Genomic DNA, 16,229 nt, shown 5'->3' with positions numbered 1-16,229 from the left:
AGAAGATTTTGAATGAGATTTTTTGGGCTTTTATAAACAAAGGTCTCTTACGGATTTCTGCTTTATGGCGTTTTTATAAAGTGGCTTTCTTATAAACCTCTGACCGCTTTTAGCTTAGCCAAAATTTGAATAATTTACGAAGAATCTAAATTGTTTCTACCAGGACCAGTATGTATGGACCTTGACGGAAAAGGAAAAAAGCAAATGAAAATTTGATTCAAGCTTCATGTTTATTGGTATATGTTTATAAGTTTATAACTGGACCCCACGATACAGGTCGCCTAGTGTGGAGGCAATAGTTTACATTCACTACCCTAACATTCTCTTTTACCAGAGCAGATTTACTTTGATTAGTGAACACTTCACGACCATACATCAAATCTTGGCTTTAATCACTGTAAGAATTCAATTATTCTTTGCATAATTTGACATAAAAACATATGTAAAATATTGTTTCAAGTCTAGCACACGTCCATTCAGTAATGCAAGTAAATAGAAATAAAACCATCTCTCTCATTAGGTCAGTGATCTCCATTAATTAAAAGGTAAGCTGAATATTAAACACGCCAAAAATAGATCATACTCCTTATATAAAGCCCTTTCAAATAGCAGTATACCATACACTCACATATCGCTTTCACTAAGCGAAAACTCTGTGCACAAACACTTCAAAATGTGCGTGAGTTATTTAGTTACCACTATAGTATTTTGTAGTCTCGAAATTGTACTTCGCACTTTAATTTCATAGGGATAGGTATGAAAATGGTTCGCTTGAACTTTAAATAGATGTTAATATTAAGTTTGTAAATAAATATCCACTAAAATAGAAACATAAGAGTCGCTAAAAAGATACAAGATTTCGTTCGGGTGCGGGTGTTAATTTGTGAACAGTTATTGAAGCTCATAGGTCGGCATGTTTCTGGCTTGTATATTTAAATCGTGACTCATGTTGTTATGGGAAATTCAGTAATTCAGTATTCAAATGATTCCAACCTCTTTTATATTAAGTGGGTAGAATAAAAAAAATACTTTGTTTAAGTATATAAATAAGATTATGTTTTGTTTAGTTTTAAACTATCTTCCCAAAACTAAGTATTTTGATAAAAAATGTGTTATGATATGTATTATAGTATATAATATAATACCTAATTATATGAAATCATCAGCAATTCAAAACTAAATTATTTAAATGGCTTAATGTGTACAATTTTTAAGAAATGAAAGAATAATTTTAATTTAAATTTAATAATGACGTATAATTTTGTAATAATGACATTAAAATTGAAAATATTATGATTATGTATATTCATAGACTATAAATAACATGTAATAAATGTGACAAAAATATTGTTTATTGTGGTAGAATTTAATGAAAACCATTGCACGCCATTGTGTGGCTGATTGTAAATTGCACTATTCAAATTTGCAAGTAAATAGAAATAAGACTATCTCTTTCATTAGATCAGTGATCTCCGTTAGTTAAAAGGTAAGTTGAATGTTATACACGCCAAAAAAAGATCTTACTCTTGTATTTAAATCTTGCAAATAGCAGTACTTATATCACACACTCACCTATCGTTTTCACTCAGCAAAAACTCTGTTCACGATAACTTTAAAATGCGCATGAGTTATTTAGTTACTATAGTATTTTGTAGTCTTGAAATTGTACTTCGCACTTTAATTTCATAGGGATAGGATATAAGATGATTAGGAAATTAATCGAATGAGTAAAATGGCTTACGTTAAATGTATTAGTGTATATAGTGCTCAAATACACTTCTCGTAACACAACTTGGTATCTTTATATTGATCATCATCAACCCGATACAGGGCACGGGTCACCTCTCAGAATGAGTAGGATTTAGGCCGTAAACTACCACGCTGGACTGTGAGGAATGATAGACTCCAAACGCCCTTGAGAACGTTATGGTCGTAAGTGATGTTGCAGCCTGAGATGGTAACGGGCTAACGTGTTAAGGATATGGCAGTTACATTAAACTGTTTCTACGCGACATCGTACCGGAATTCTGAATCGCTTAGCAGCACGCCTTAGTCAGTAAGGTGGTAACTAGCCACAGCTGAAACCTCCCACTAGACATTCTAAGCAATTAATGATTATAAATATATACTTAATGCTAAAATTAATATTGACTCGACGCAAACAAATAAGTCCATTTAGGTGAAGGCGCCCTCGATTTTTTTCATTGGGAAAAACTCCACTAAAAGTATTTGCAAACCAATAAAAAAACCTTAAAAACTATACTTATTTCAATCTAAGCAAACAAAGTTATTAGTATTAACGCTACTGGCCACCGTAAATGACTAAGCATCGTAGCCGATATATAAGTCTACTTAAGTGTCGAGTCTTACGAACTTTCCATTGGGAAACTCCACTATGTTGGCGGTGGATTTTATATAGAGTTTTCCTCACATATCCTAATCCGCCTATATCCCAGATACCAATAGAATCGCCGGATTCAGTATTCGACGCAACCTCCTCCAATAGAGGGGGGTTAGGTTTATCCTTTATCCGGTAGATTAGGTGCTCTCTGTCTGGCGGGGGGCGGGGCGCGACCACGCCCACCGGTCGATGCGACCACGGCCAGACTTGGCTCATTGTACCGTTATCTATCGGAGACGCAGCACGCTCATCCGGCCGTCACAGATAAACACCGGTAACTCTGGTTTGTGACGTCACTTGCCTTGGCACAGACAATCGAAGTTTACACGTAAACAATTGCCATGCAACATGAATGAACGAGGATACTATGGCAGGTTGGAAATCGAGTTTAACGTTATGTAGGTTAAGTATCCGACTAGGCTGTAGAGTTAAAGCGCTATTAGAGCTGTATATTAGCTCTTGTAATCTCGGTTAGCTTGCACTAGATTTTTAAACTTTCAGCTCTACCAGACTTAAATGTTCATCATTCTCAAAAGCAAGTGAAGTTAAAAATAAATAAATATACTACGAAAACCCACACATAGCCATCTAGCCCCAAAGTAAGCGTAGCTTGTGATATGGGTACTAAGATGAATGATGAATAGTTTTATGAATAATATAAATAAATACTTCTAATATACAGATAAACACCCAGATACTGAAAAACATTCATGTACATCACACAAAAAATTCCTGTTGTGGGAATCGAACCCACGGCCTTGGACTCAGAAAGCAGGGTCGCTGCCGACTGAGCCAGTAGACGTCAATAACTGTTCACATCGTTTACATCTTGTACAAAGGAATAATTATTTCATTATATCCTTAGAAACATTATAAATGTGAAAGTGTTTGTTTGTTTGTCCTAACTATGCAATCGATTGAGTACATTTTTCGCGAAGGAGCTATTTGGAAGGACTGAGACTAACATAGGATAGTAATCACAAATAATACAAACTTTTCTCACGGGATTTATAAAAAACCGTAATAAACGCGGACGAAGAACGTGGGCAAAAGCTAGTCTTTTATATTTGACGATCGACTTCTCCGTCTCTTCGACGATCTCCGTAGCGCAGCAGCGAGCGCTGTGATTTTAATTGGGAGGTCCCGCGTTCATACTTTGCTAAGGCAATTTGAGAATTGCTGAAATTTCTTTGATTTGATCTAGTTGTCAATGACGTGCAGCGTTCCTGAACGATATCGCGTAAAAAAGATATGGGTTTATTATAACTGCCATACCTCTAACAGGTTAGGTCATTACCACCGCATCTACACTTACCATCAGGTGGGATTGCAGTCAACTTGTAGTGGAATAAAAACTAAAAAAAAGATTTTATAATTATACTTTCTGGTTTTATTCGTTATAAGTAGATAGCTGTCAGTTAAACTAACTCTGTAGTATTTTTTCTACTGCCTGCGGTTTTTGACATCCATAAAGAGTAGAGGTTCTTTTTTCAAAAATAACTTCTCATTTATTACAAACTTTTTTTTTAACTTAAAACAAGCTCAACCTTGGCACGGTAAATACATATATTATAATATATATTTCAATATGACCTGGACTTGCTTCACTGTAGCTCAGTCTGATATTTGAGACGATATGGAATTTCTGTTAAAGGTATAAGAGTATACTACCTAGAAATGCAACGTCGCGTAAAAATGTCCAAGTCGATATATGGACTACTATTCCAGTTTTGCGAGCACCATACAGAACCTAAAAAAGCCATATACTCTATAGGTACATATATCAAAGCCTGATTGCCTCGTTTGTCTAGTGGTTAATGTGTTATTTGTCCTGGATTCGAATCCCGGGGCGGGCTAAAAATTGTTAGGTATTGTGTTTTTTCCAAAAAATGTTCAGTAGCAGCCCGGGGTTAGTAAATTGGCGGTGTCAACCCCCTTGCCTCGGAGAGCACGTTAAGCCGTCAGTCTCGGCTACTATCACTACCTTATGACAAAAAATGTAAGGCCCACCAGCCCACATTAGAGCAGTGTGGTTGGTCTATGCTCTAAAACAGTATCCTGTGTCAGTTGGACGTTAAAAGGTTGCGAATGATGATGATATATCATTGCAATACATACCTTGTACATACATTGCCAATCTTCTCTTCTATATATATAAAAGAGAAAGTGTGTGAGTATGTTCCGTATAGGCTCCGAAACGGCTGGACCGATTTCAATGAAACTTTCAGGGAATCTCCGGATTGACCTGGCGAGTAATACTGTAAAGTTTTGTAACGATCGGAGCACTCCTATTTTTGAACTGTCAAATACAGCTTTTATTTACTATGATGATATTCTACTGTTGGGTGTACATGGGTGAAGATAATGATCTTCACCCGCTCGAGAAGAGAATAGAAGAGAATGAATATGGAGAGAAATAAATGATTTGATATATTATGAGACTTAAATTAAAAATTTAATGATGTAAGTTTAAATAAAATAAAGCAAAATCTAGCCCGGCGAAGCGGGCTGGGTACGCTAGTATATATATTCAAAAAGAAACGTTGCAATAAACGTTTCAAAAGTGAAACTTTATTGTAAAGTCCTTAGCAAAATGTTTAAAATCAGATAAAGTAACTATATGGTATCTTAAATAAAAAAATTAAAATCTGCACCATAGTTTTTGGGAAAATGGTAACAAGAATACCTGCTTAGACACACAGCCTCTAACGCCTAAACCGTATGCCGTCTTCTTTCTATCGTGGGTAAAAATTAAACTAGGTCGATCGATATCTTATTAACTGGTGTGAGGGGGGGTTAAAAGAAAAGTTTCTGTTCAACGTATAGAAAGTTAGCTAGTTAGTGCTACGGTACTGTACTTTCTGCTTCCACAAAGTATTTGGTATAATCGCCCATAGAAGTAGTAGATTTAGAACGAGCCTCGGTAGATATTCGTATCGAAAATCTGTCATCATCATAATTTTCCTATATACAGTGTATATAGGAAAATGATAATGATGTCTACTCTCAGAAAGAGAAGGGTTAAACCTTAGTTGACCAAACTAGCAATGTGCGGATTGTTAGAAGTTGCAAGCCTTTGAAAACATAACGAAGAAAGCAGGTTTCTTGCATTTACTTCAAGTATTTAAACCTCACATAACTCCGAGGCCGAGTGTCAAACTCGGTCCTCACTTCACTGAGAAGGTTGCTTGGTACTTGGTAGCACACAGATCTTCTCTTTTTTATTTTTTTATTTATATAGACGAGTCCTTGAAGTAAGTGATACCTCTACCTTCATCTCTCCCAAGACAGAATAGTTATTGTAAAAATGTTGATGTTGGAAATAATCAACTGCTGAGTTTCTTGGCGGCTTGTGTTTGAAAGTTTCGGTGGTAGAGTCACTTCAAACACTTGACGTTTCAAAAGTTCTTATATAAGGCCTACTTGAAATCATTTAATTAATTATGATTTTTTTTGTAGGGAGCCGTTGGGTGCGAGCGGCATTAGACCGTGAAATTAGGATCTCTCTCATAACGATGAATCAAAATCTGCTTTACAAAATTTGGGTCGCTGCTGAAAATCACCGCTGCAGTTTTCTTAGCAGGTACTTTCTGCCATGGTGCTGCAATACAGAGCTGGGAAGGTGACCCATTGACCACAAGAACATACATAAATTTTAATTATTTAAAAGTTTTTTTTTTGCTTCAAGAATTGTGGTTAATAAAACGTATTATCTGTTATAATTATTAAATTGAAACCTCTAGGTTTTCTACAGAAAATAAAGTTCTTTGTACGTTATAAATTGCTATTAAATTTGGGATCTATTCATATTTCATAGCATCTATCATGTCGCGGGAATTAATCTGCCGTCGTATTACTTTGTCGAGATAACAAATTCCCTATCGAAGAGGGGGTGGGTGGGAGTTTCGCCTCCACAGTCTACACTTGTTACCGTAAAGCCAAATTCATACATTACGAAGCTAAATATAACTTTGTATTCATGATTACTCCATTGCTCCTTTAATTAGGAATAAAATTAGAGCTTTTTATTTATTTTCATGTTTAAACCGTAATGTGTTTTAGCCTGTGCTCCTGCCTTTTTGTTCTAGTTTTTGAGCATGTCTGACTGTAGAATGAATAGTGTTGGATTTTTCTATCAAGCAAGTCTTAGTACCAGTCCGGAATTTGGAAATTGTGTGAATCACTCCGGTACCTCGGAAAGCACGTTGTCGGTCCTGCGCCGATCTCTTTCCGGTCATGTTTGAGCTGTTCCCATAGAGACTATGAAAGTGAGGGAATAGAGAGCGCACCACAGAATTAAGAACATACAGACACCATACCTACTCAAATTTAAATGTGATAGTATTTCTGTCCGTTTGTTTATTACTTATGTTCGGCTCAACCGTTGCGCCAATTTTTATCATATATCTAGTGATAAAAGTAGCCCGCGGAATTTATAGAAATAGTATTTGTTACCTATGGCATAACTAAAAGTTAAGTGGTCACTCAACTAATCTCGGTGAAAGGCTAAATACCGGGAAAATAAAGGGTTTCTTGCGGTAATATCAAATACGTAATTTTAATATAATAGTATTACCAACTGTCAACTTCATTGATAGCTTCTTACACTCTTCTTACTCTTAGCTCGCCTTTAAGAGATCACGTCAAGTGATTTGTTTTCTAAATGTGTGTGTGTGTGGGGGGGGTGTGTGTGTGTGTGTGTGCGTGTTTGTGTGTGTGTATCTGTGTGTATGTATTCCTCCCTAATGACGGGGTTTTCTATATTATTTTTATTTTATTGTTCCTTTGTTTTTTTGTTGCAATAAAGCTGTAACCAGTGGCCTACCCATGAACGTTTAACCGCCAACAATATGAAAACAAATCCCAATATAACGTCATGTAATGGTATAATCATCAATAATCCAAAAAAAAACTAAAAAAAAGAAACGGATAACTATCTGCGGTATTCAAAGTTCATACCACTGATACTCTATCTTTCAATTTCGAAATAAATTAAACCTTATGGATATTAGAAATACGGCTTATATTAAGTAGTTAATAGAAAATGTTTCTACAAGATTGCAACCCGCTGTGAATCCGAGATAATCGTATAGAAGAATCATTTGGGGATTATTATTAATGAAATGTCACTCATTTTTAGACCTTACCTGTGTTGGCGGTTTCTGGGTGTGAAATGTAAAAAAACATCATCCATTGCTGGAAATAGGTCTTTTGAAGGGAGTTCAAAATACAAAGGTCTTGTGAGGAACACACAATGTCTATAACATAAAAATTAATAAAGTATGTATTTTGTTAATATCCACTAAAACTTTTAGGTTCTCCTGACTACATACTTCCGTCGTTTGGCGTAACGTTTACCGTTCACGCATCGCACGCATCAGAATCTCTCAAAAAGGATATTTTTTTTGTAGTTTTTGCAACATTTCTCATTATTGTTAGTAGTCATTGGTCGTAGCGTGATTTTATATAGCCATAATTTTTTACTACCAGTCAAAAAAAAATCGAAACAGCATTTTCTGAGATTAGCGCGTTTACCCAAACAAAATTTAAAAGTATTGGATAAAAGCAGGCGTTACTTTGCGGAAATCCACAATATATTATGAAAATTAAGCTTAATTTGCTATACTCCGCGAACAGCAGGAGAATCTGTGTGGTGTAATTTATAATTACTTCAATCCTTATACTCCCTCTACGCAAGTTTCGCTCCGAAACCGGAGCATCTTCAGGAGATGTTGACTTTAAATTATTTTATATATGTATATATATATATATATATGAATAGTGTGTAGTATAATACGTTATATTATTTTTTAAATATAGTTTGTGAGTACACGGTACTTATATGGTTGTAGATATACAAATCCTGAACCTACTATAATTTTGGAATAGATAATTTAGACTTTACAACTTTTTTTTTCCTAAGTATAGAAACTGTGTTGGTCTACTGGTTAGTTTATTTAACTACTGATCATGAGTTCCTGGGTTCGGTTCCCAGATTGGGCAGAACATTTTTAGGTCTTAAGATCCTCAGTACTTACTAACTAGTTAGGGTTAGGGTAGAGTTATTGATAAATTCCTCCGTACGTCAATAATCAATAAAGGCCACCAACACGCATTGAAGCAGCGTGATGATGGGTGGGGAATGTGTATGCAAAGCATTTCTAAAAGGTATCACTAAAACTCATTATAAACGAATAATTCATTTGATGATATGATTGAAAACTAAAATAAACTCAATTTAATGATGTAAAAAATTGCTATACTTTTTCACAAGGCACATTCTAAAAAAGATATCAGTATTAAAAAGAAATGCTATTTATAGTTCAAATTCGGTGGGCGTACTAGCAATCGCTGGAAGCCAAATTATTTTAGAGTGTTAGTTCTACACTATATACCTTGATGTCCCTAAAATAAGGGTTATAATTAAGAAGTCTTGAGTCAACTATATAAATACTACTATAAATAATACAACTATATACTTGGTGCGAGAACAATAATTTAAGGCTTTAAGTTAACTAGTTACTTCTGCATACTGTTTATTATTATTGTAACATATAATTTAAGGTGTACATACGATTTCTATTGTTCCACTAATATATTCAATGTCATATCTATATAAAATAAAATAAATAAATAAATATACCACGACAATACACACATCGCCTCTAGCCCCAAAGTAAGCGTAGCTTGTGTTATGGGTACTGAGATGACTGATGAATAATTATATGAATAATATACATAAATACTTATAATATATATATATAAACACCCAGACACTGAAAAACATTCATGTTCATCACACAAACATTGTCCAGTTGTGGGAATCGAACCCACGGCCTTGGCTCAGCAAGCAGGGTCGCTGCCCACTGCGCAAAACGGCCGTCAAAATATCATATATAATTCTATAGTATGATAATAATAATTCCTTATTTTATTATATTATACAGCAATGGTAAAAATCCCCCGTGTATCTAAAAAGTCAAAAAAATAAGTTAAGTTAATAATCTTTCAAATCTAAAATCTAATTCATTATCACATTATTAAGTCAATATAACCATCCTTATCGGCAAGGATTAGTAAGAAAAGGATAGGCATAGCACTTCTACATTTAATCTTCAAACTGAAGATTTCAGATTAGACTGATTAGTTAATAATTTCGGGAGTAATTCAACTAATCGTTGCCACGATTAGTTAACCAGAAACAATAGATATTATGAGAGATACTTCTGACATAGAATTATATAGCATAGCATAGACAAGGTACAAATTTACCTTTATTTAATTTATTTATTTTTGTACACGAGTAATCCTCAAATTACAGATCGTCAGCCCTTTTTTTGAAATCGGAACCTACCTACTTGTTTTTCACAATAAGCAAATTATAGTTTCTTAGTTCTCGCATAGGAAAAAAGAATACTTAATCTTCGAGCTTATATGAGAGTAAAAATATTAAAACAAACTTTCATCTTAATAGTAAGCGCCGAAACCTAAAATTAAACAACGCCGGTTAATCTAAAAATCAAGTAGTATGCGACGAATTTGACAAGTCATTGATTTTTTTATCCCAGTCAGATTATCTGGTCTTACCCACTCGATCAATCTTATCGACGTTAACTATGTCATTACAAATTACAAACGTAACATGTTGAACGCAAAATACGTATAATTTTGTATCTTGTGTATTAAATTTTAAGGTTAAAATTATGTTTAAGGATTTTGGCGATGGCGAAGTGATGGCTGAGCGCAAGGGATCATCATCGGATTCCGGGAAATTCACCCCGCGTGAATACCTGCCTTTACAGGTAAGTGACAAGAGAGTATAAAAGTTATAGAAGTGATTATTTGTTGCCCACGTTCTTCGTCCACGTTTATTACGTTTTTTACAAACCCATGGGAATCGTTTGTTTTCCTGGGATAAAAAGTAGCGTATGATATTCTCCTTCTTTTCAACTAACTCTATTTCAAAAATCAAGTTTATTGGTTCCCTTTGTAGGGCGAGTACCAGTGGCGTGCACTTCATACATGCACATAAGCACTGTATTGCACACAAATTATTTTATAAACTCGTATTGGTAGGGCATTTTTACATTTTATGCCATGTTCCTGCTTTATGCATACCCTGGTCGAAGAGCCTTTGCACGTCACTGGCGAGTACGACACACTTTCGCATTTAAAATATTAGTTCTAGTTTTCTGATATTCTTTATCATAACATTAGGTATATATTGTCAATATGATCAATATGATGACTATGATAATAATAACTAACAAGATGATACTGATAAACATTTTTATACTTAAATTAACGTATTAGTAATATATTATTAAAATCATAGATCATTTCTTAGCCTCTTACTTTCATCCTAATTACAATAACAACTATCATTTATACTTTTCTTTAAAAATACTTGCCTTACGTAATATTTTATAGTTTTTCCTATAAAGCAACGTACCTAACCTATAAGCGAGCAGAAACAAAAAAATTGTTACTGTTTAGAAAAGCCATTTTTTTATAGTTGTATTTATACAAGTTTTTTTGCAAACAATAAGTGTAACGTACTATACAAGAATCTTTGCACTCGCCGAGACTGTTGTTTATTTAAATTGAAATAAGCCTTCGCTAAGCTAAGCTCCGACTGTTGCTTATTTTAATTGAAATAAGCCTTACAGTAAATAAAAACGAAAAAATGTTTTTTTTTATAATTGTATATTTTTATTAAAAAAATTCATATAAAAATAGAAAAATGATTGTTTACCTAATATTACACGATTTCAAGAAAAAGAGAAAATATCTATGTTTATTTATGAAAACATTCCGACCTACGATTGACTCCTGTCTAAACTTATATAGCTCCATGACAATATGACTTGCTGTTTGACCGCCTTTGCCGCGTTGCCTTTACTTTATCCCATCCCTTCCCAACCCAACCTACCCTTAAGCAAATACTCAGTGACCGCGCAAATCTCTCCAATAGGTAGCCTTAGTACAAAATTAGCTCGCTTGCAATCGGGGAGTCGATTTCGAGTATAGAAATACTTAACTAATAAGTAAAATTGATCTGATTTGGATTGCATTGAAGCTCAAATTTGCCAACAATTCTTTAGTTCGGGCTTTTGACAGAATGTTTCTGAAACAAAAATCTGAAGTACAGGATTTGTCACACTAAAATTAGTCAACATTAGGTTCATTTTACTTTAACGATACAGCGTTCGATATGCGAAAACGACTCCTCGATTTCCAGCGCGCAAATCTTGCACTTAAACTACTGTAACCAATTAATACCGCTCCATAAACTTTGACGACGGATTATGATTTCGTGGAAAGCATTTATTCCAACAGCATTTCTTGTATTATTATTTATAAAGAACCCTTAACGTAATGGGTACATAAATTGTGAAACTATTTTCCGCAGTTTTTCTGTATTGCATTATTTGCAGTTTGATAAAAAGATTGCTCTCAAAAAAAAATTGCATATCTTTTTAATTTCAAGCAATAAGCCAATATAAACCCCTACTAATATTATAAATGTCAATGTAAGTTTGTTTGTTACGCTTTCACGCAAAAACTACTTAACCGATCCTCATGAAACTTTGTACACATATTTTTGGAAGTGTTAGAAGTAATATAGGATACTTTTTATCCCGACATTAAGCTCGGTTCCTTTGGGAGAGGGGATGACAGTGTTTGACGATTTTACACTATAACTCCGACAGATTATAACCGATTTAAATAATTATTTTTGTACTATAGAGGTTATATTATATGTTTAATTTTGCCCAATCTTTTCAAGTTGGAGATAGAGGACAGAACTCCTCAGCGGACAGCAGCAAACCCCTCATTTAAGGCTTAGCGATACTGAATACTTAAATTTTTGTTTGAACGCCACATCAAAAAAAAAATCAAACGCAGACGAAGTCGCGGGCAACAGCTAGTAACGTATAAATTACTAGACACTATATTAAAATACCTTTAAACTCAACCTTATAAATACCTTACATAAAAAAAAAATTACTTAAACTAAGACGGGGTTTTTTGTCACGCTTCTCTAAAGCGTCGGTAAGTTAAATTCCCTACAAAATTAAAAATTCATTTATTTCAAGTAGGTACTTAGGCCTATTTAACTACTGTATGTGTGGTTATATAAGCACTTTTGAAACGGCTGTCAATTGTAGTAACTCTACCAGCTGTTCAGAAGGCAGATTCTAGCGAGAAGCCGGCAAGAAACTCAACAGTTTCTCTTTTTCAGCATCACCATTTTTATTCTGCCTTGTGAGAGATGGAAGTGGAGTCGTTTGCTTTCAAGCATGTCACTAAGAAATTCATCAGTTGTTTAGTAACTTCGCAGAAATAAATGTGTTTTGACAGATATGAATTGGTAGGTCCTAAATTACCTTGGGAATCAAAATGAGTTATAAAAACGTATACTCACAGTATGAAAGTATGCCCAAAGCCTGTCAGGCCAAAATTCCGGACTGAAGAACACATTTTTGCACCCGGCCGGAACTGCGACTTAAACTTTTCCAGATTCAACTGCACTTCTACCATTCGAGCGTATTCTGCACCAGTACTTGTGCCTTGCATTATAGCTTTAAAAGTCTTTTCACATCCATTATCATGTCAACCCATTACTGACCCACTCTCCAGGGCACGGGTCTCCTCCAATAAGGAGGGGTTAGGGCCGTAATCCACCACGCTGGCCCAGTGCGGATTGGTGGACTCACATCTAAAACAAAATCCATTTTCATTTTAATACAATCTGGGGTAAGTACCTATATAAAAAGACGAAAGAGAGAGAGGGAGGCTATAAAGCAGACAGCCTTACAACATTGTTGGTGGTAGGCCAGTTACACTTTTTTTTAAGCCAGGAGGAGTTTTTAGCCGAAAGGAGTCCGCCACTATCCAGTACGGATTTCCATGAGTAATTTTTCTCCTAATAATGAGAAAAAGGTATATAAATATATTGTTTTAAGTAATGGATTCGCTAATAATATTGGCCGCCCATTGTCGTAAATTGTTCATACATCAGTGAAATATTTTAACTTCGAAAAATTTTAGAGCAATAAGTAAGAAAATATTAACGCACGATCGTGTCTTATTGTATCTTTACCAAAAAACCATTTTCTATGTTGTTACTCTATCGCAATTTATTGTTAGTCTATCGCTTTCAACATCAAAGAAGTCTGCTAGCAGCTACTCAGCTATTATATTCATCAAAACGGCTCTATTTTTTTTTCATCGTAAAGTCAATTGAAATAAAGCTACTGGTTATTTAAGGTTTTAAATAGAAAAGAAAAACATACTCGTATTATATTGGTTATTTGGTTGGTTATTATTATTGATTTATAGTCATAACCCATATTATTAAATGCTCATCGTTAAATGCTGCAAAAAAAATCTCCTGTTACGGAAGGCACTAACCAATTTTCTACAACACTATTTAGACAAATTCTTCGCAAACTGTTATTTAAAACACGATCCTTAAATTTCCTATTTAACTAATGCATTAATTTTAAAAATGGTTTTCCAAAATTTTCATTATTTACATACACAAGTAAAAAGTTGTAAAAAGTCAATCCCTTTCGTTCGATACCCATATTGAAAATGTTCTAAAAAAATATATAATTCATCATTTTGTTTGGCCGCCTTAGATTTGAAATTTAATATAACGTATAGTGTTCTACTATTTTACGCCTTTCATTTAATATCGATACTGAGTAAGTTGCAATAAATATTAGAAACATTCGACCAACGGTTTTGGATCATTATCTGTACCTTATCACTAACAATGTTAGTAACGCGATATGGAAAGCAAAAACAAATAATACCAAATAATTGATACACAATTCAAACAATAAGAAAAAATATTGTAGCTTCCAGATGTTTACAAAAATACCTTCATACTAATAAGATACAATCTCTGCGTACATACTAAAGAGCTACTTAAACGAAAAAAATAAATCAGACTCCGATACGATACACTTGAGTTATCTCGAACGTTGGAAACAAATTCACCGTATAGTTAAATACGCATAAGTAGGCACTTACTTATTTCATAAACATAAATATTTTCCTATTTGCAATACGTTCCTAATACATTTTATTACGCCTCATTCGGTGTATCACATACGAATGGCGTTTAAGCGGGGACTTTATTATTTTTATTATTTTCCAAGCGGAACGGGAGCAGATGGGAGCGTTGAATAATTTTCAGATACGATGCCATACACCGATACTGCCGCAGTAAGAATTTTCTTACTCTTAATAATGTACTCGCACGTCTCGTTTAATATATGTAGAGCGGAGGAAGCGGGGTACAATACAAAGATATATTTGCCTCGATATTTTTACATTTTTTGACGTTGGCTCTTCGAGTGGATATCTCCACCGAGACCTCGACCTTCCGACCATAGCTCAGTACAATAAAAAAATATCAAAGTCAATTTCTTAAAAAGTACTAGTGCTTGAGGCGTCAACTTGCACTCCCGACTCCAACGTCGATTGAAACTCGTCCTTGACGACCCCAAATATCGAAATAGCAACCGGCAATATATCCCAACAACTAGGTAATTACACATACTCGTACACACAACCACCACAGCGTCTTCGCCGGCGGAGACGAAGGCCCCGATTTCTGGCAACAACCGGACGTAGGTCTCGGTCACGGGGGCGCTCGGACTAAGCCACTATCCCGACCAAAAATCCCGACGAAAAGGCCACCAACTAGTCCGACATGACGAACCGAGCCGAAGTCGAAGCCCTCAAAGGAGGCACCCTCTAGTCGACGTCCCCCCTACCCCCTATATCTTCGAGCCCAGGGGATCTTAAATTCTCGAGCTCTCGCGCTCGCCCAACCTCCATATATTTGTAAAATATAATACTTATTACACTTAATATAGCCAAATAACTGTAGTAATAGTCAACGCTGTAGGTCGTAGTACGAGTATATTGTGTAGAATAGCGGAAACGAAGTTCATAAGGGCTTATCAGTGTACGCGGATGAAGTCACCGAGGACCGCTAGTATAATTATAACCGCTTATACAAGCGATACCCCGCGACTTCATATAACGATACAGCATTATTAGCCGCTAGCACCTGCTAAAATACAACCTTTCACTTGAAAGAAATTAGCAAATTTAACACTTATGCAGCTCACATAACGACTATGTTGCTATACACAAGAATATGTTACAGTACGACGCTCATCTGACGTAGGCGTAGTGAATGGTATCTTACTTTTTCTTATAACTCCGCACGGCTCGTTGGTCTAGGGGTATGATTCTCGCTTTGGGTGCGAGAGGTCCCGGGTTCAAATCCCGGACGAGCCCAAATATTTTTTATTTAACTTTTTTTAATATCTTACCTAAAAATATTTAAAATTTTGATTACCACACAACAAAAAACAAATTAAAATATGAAGAGAATTAATATTAGAAGATCTTTTCAAACTTTCATTATTAGCTAGTTGGGCCTACACAAAGTTTCTTCCGAGTTAAAATCATAGAATGTTGAAAAATATAGGTAGCGTAAGTATTCTTTAATTAGGGACAATGAAATACAAAATATTTTTTCAATATAAAACAACTACCTGGTTCAGTAACTTTTCCAACGAGCTTCCACACGGTAGTCTTCGTACAAAACGCATAATTGGACAGCAACAGTTGTACACTACTCATCGCATATTTTGTATGCAAATGACATTTCACACCGGCAAGCAATTTCCGCAAAGTTACTGAATATTGAAGTTGGTTTCTGAGATTAGCACGTTTTAACATACAAGCAAAACAACCAAACTTTTGAGGTAGTAATATGAATATAGATTAGCGTGAA

The 16,229-nt window shown here is 34.9% G+C and overlaps 1 non-coding gene across 1 annotated transcript; it reads left to right on the top strand.

The window, feature by feature from the left end:
• Window positions 1–15,655: 15,655 nt before the first annotated feature.
• Trnap-ugg lies at window positions 15,656–15,727 on the top strand. The gene has a single exon. It is a non-coding gene; the product is annotated as a tRNA-Pro (tRNA).
• The last annotated feature ends 502 nt before the right edge of the window (window positions 15,728–16,229 follow it).

This window comes from Pararge aegeria, chromosome 2 (assembly GCF_905163445.1).
Source record: "Pararge aegeria chromosome 2, ilParAegt1.1, whole genome shotgun sequence".
In the NCBI taxonomy this organism is placed as follows: domain Eukaryota; kingdom Metazoa; phylum Arthropoda; class Insecta; order Lepidoptera; family Nymphalidae; genus Pararge; species Pararge aegeria.
This window is presented reverse-complemented; position numbering and strand designations above follow the sequence as displayed.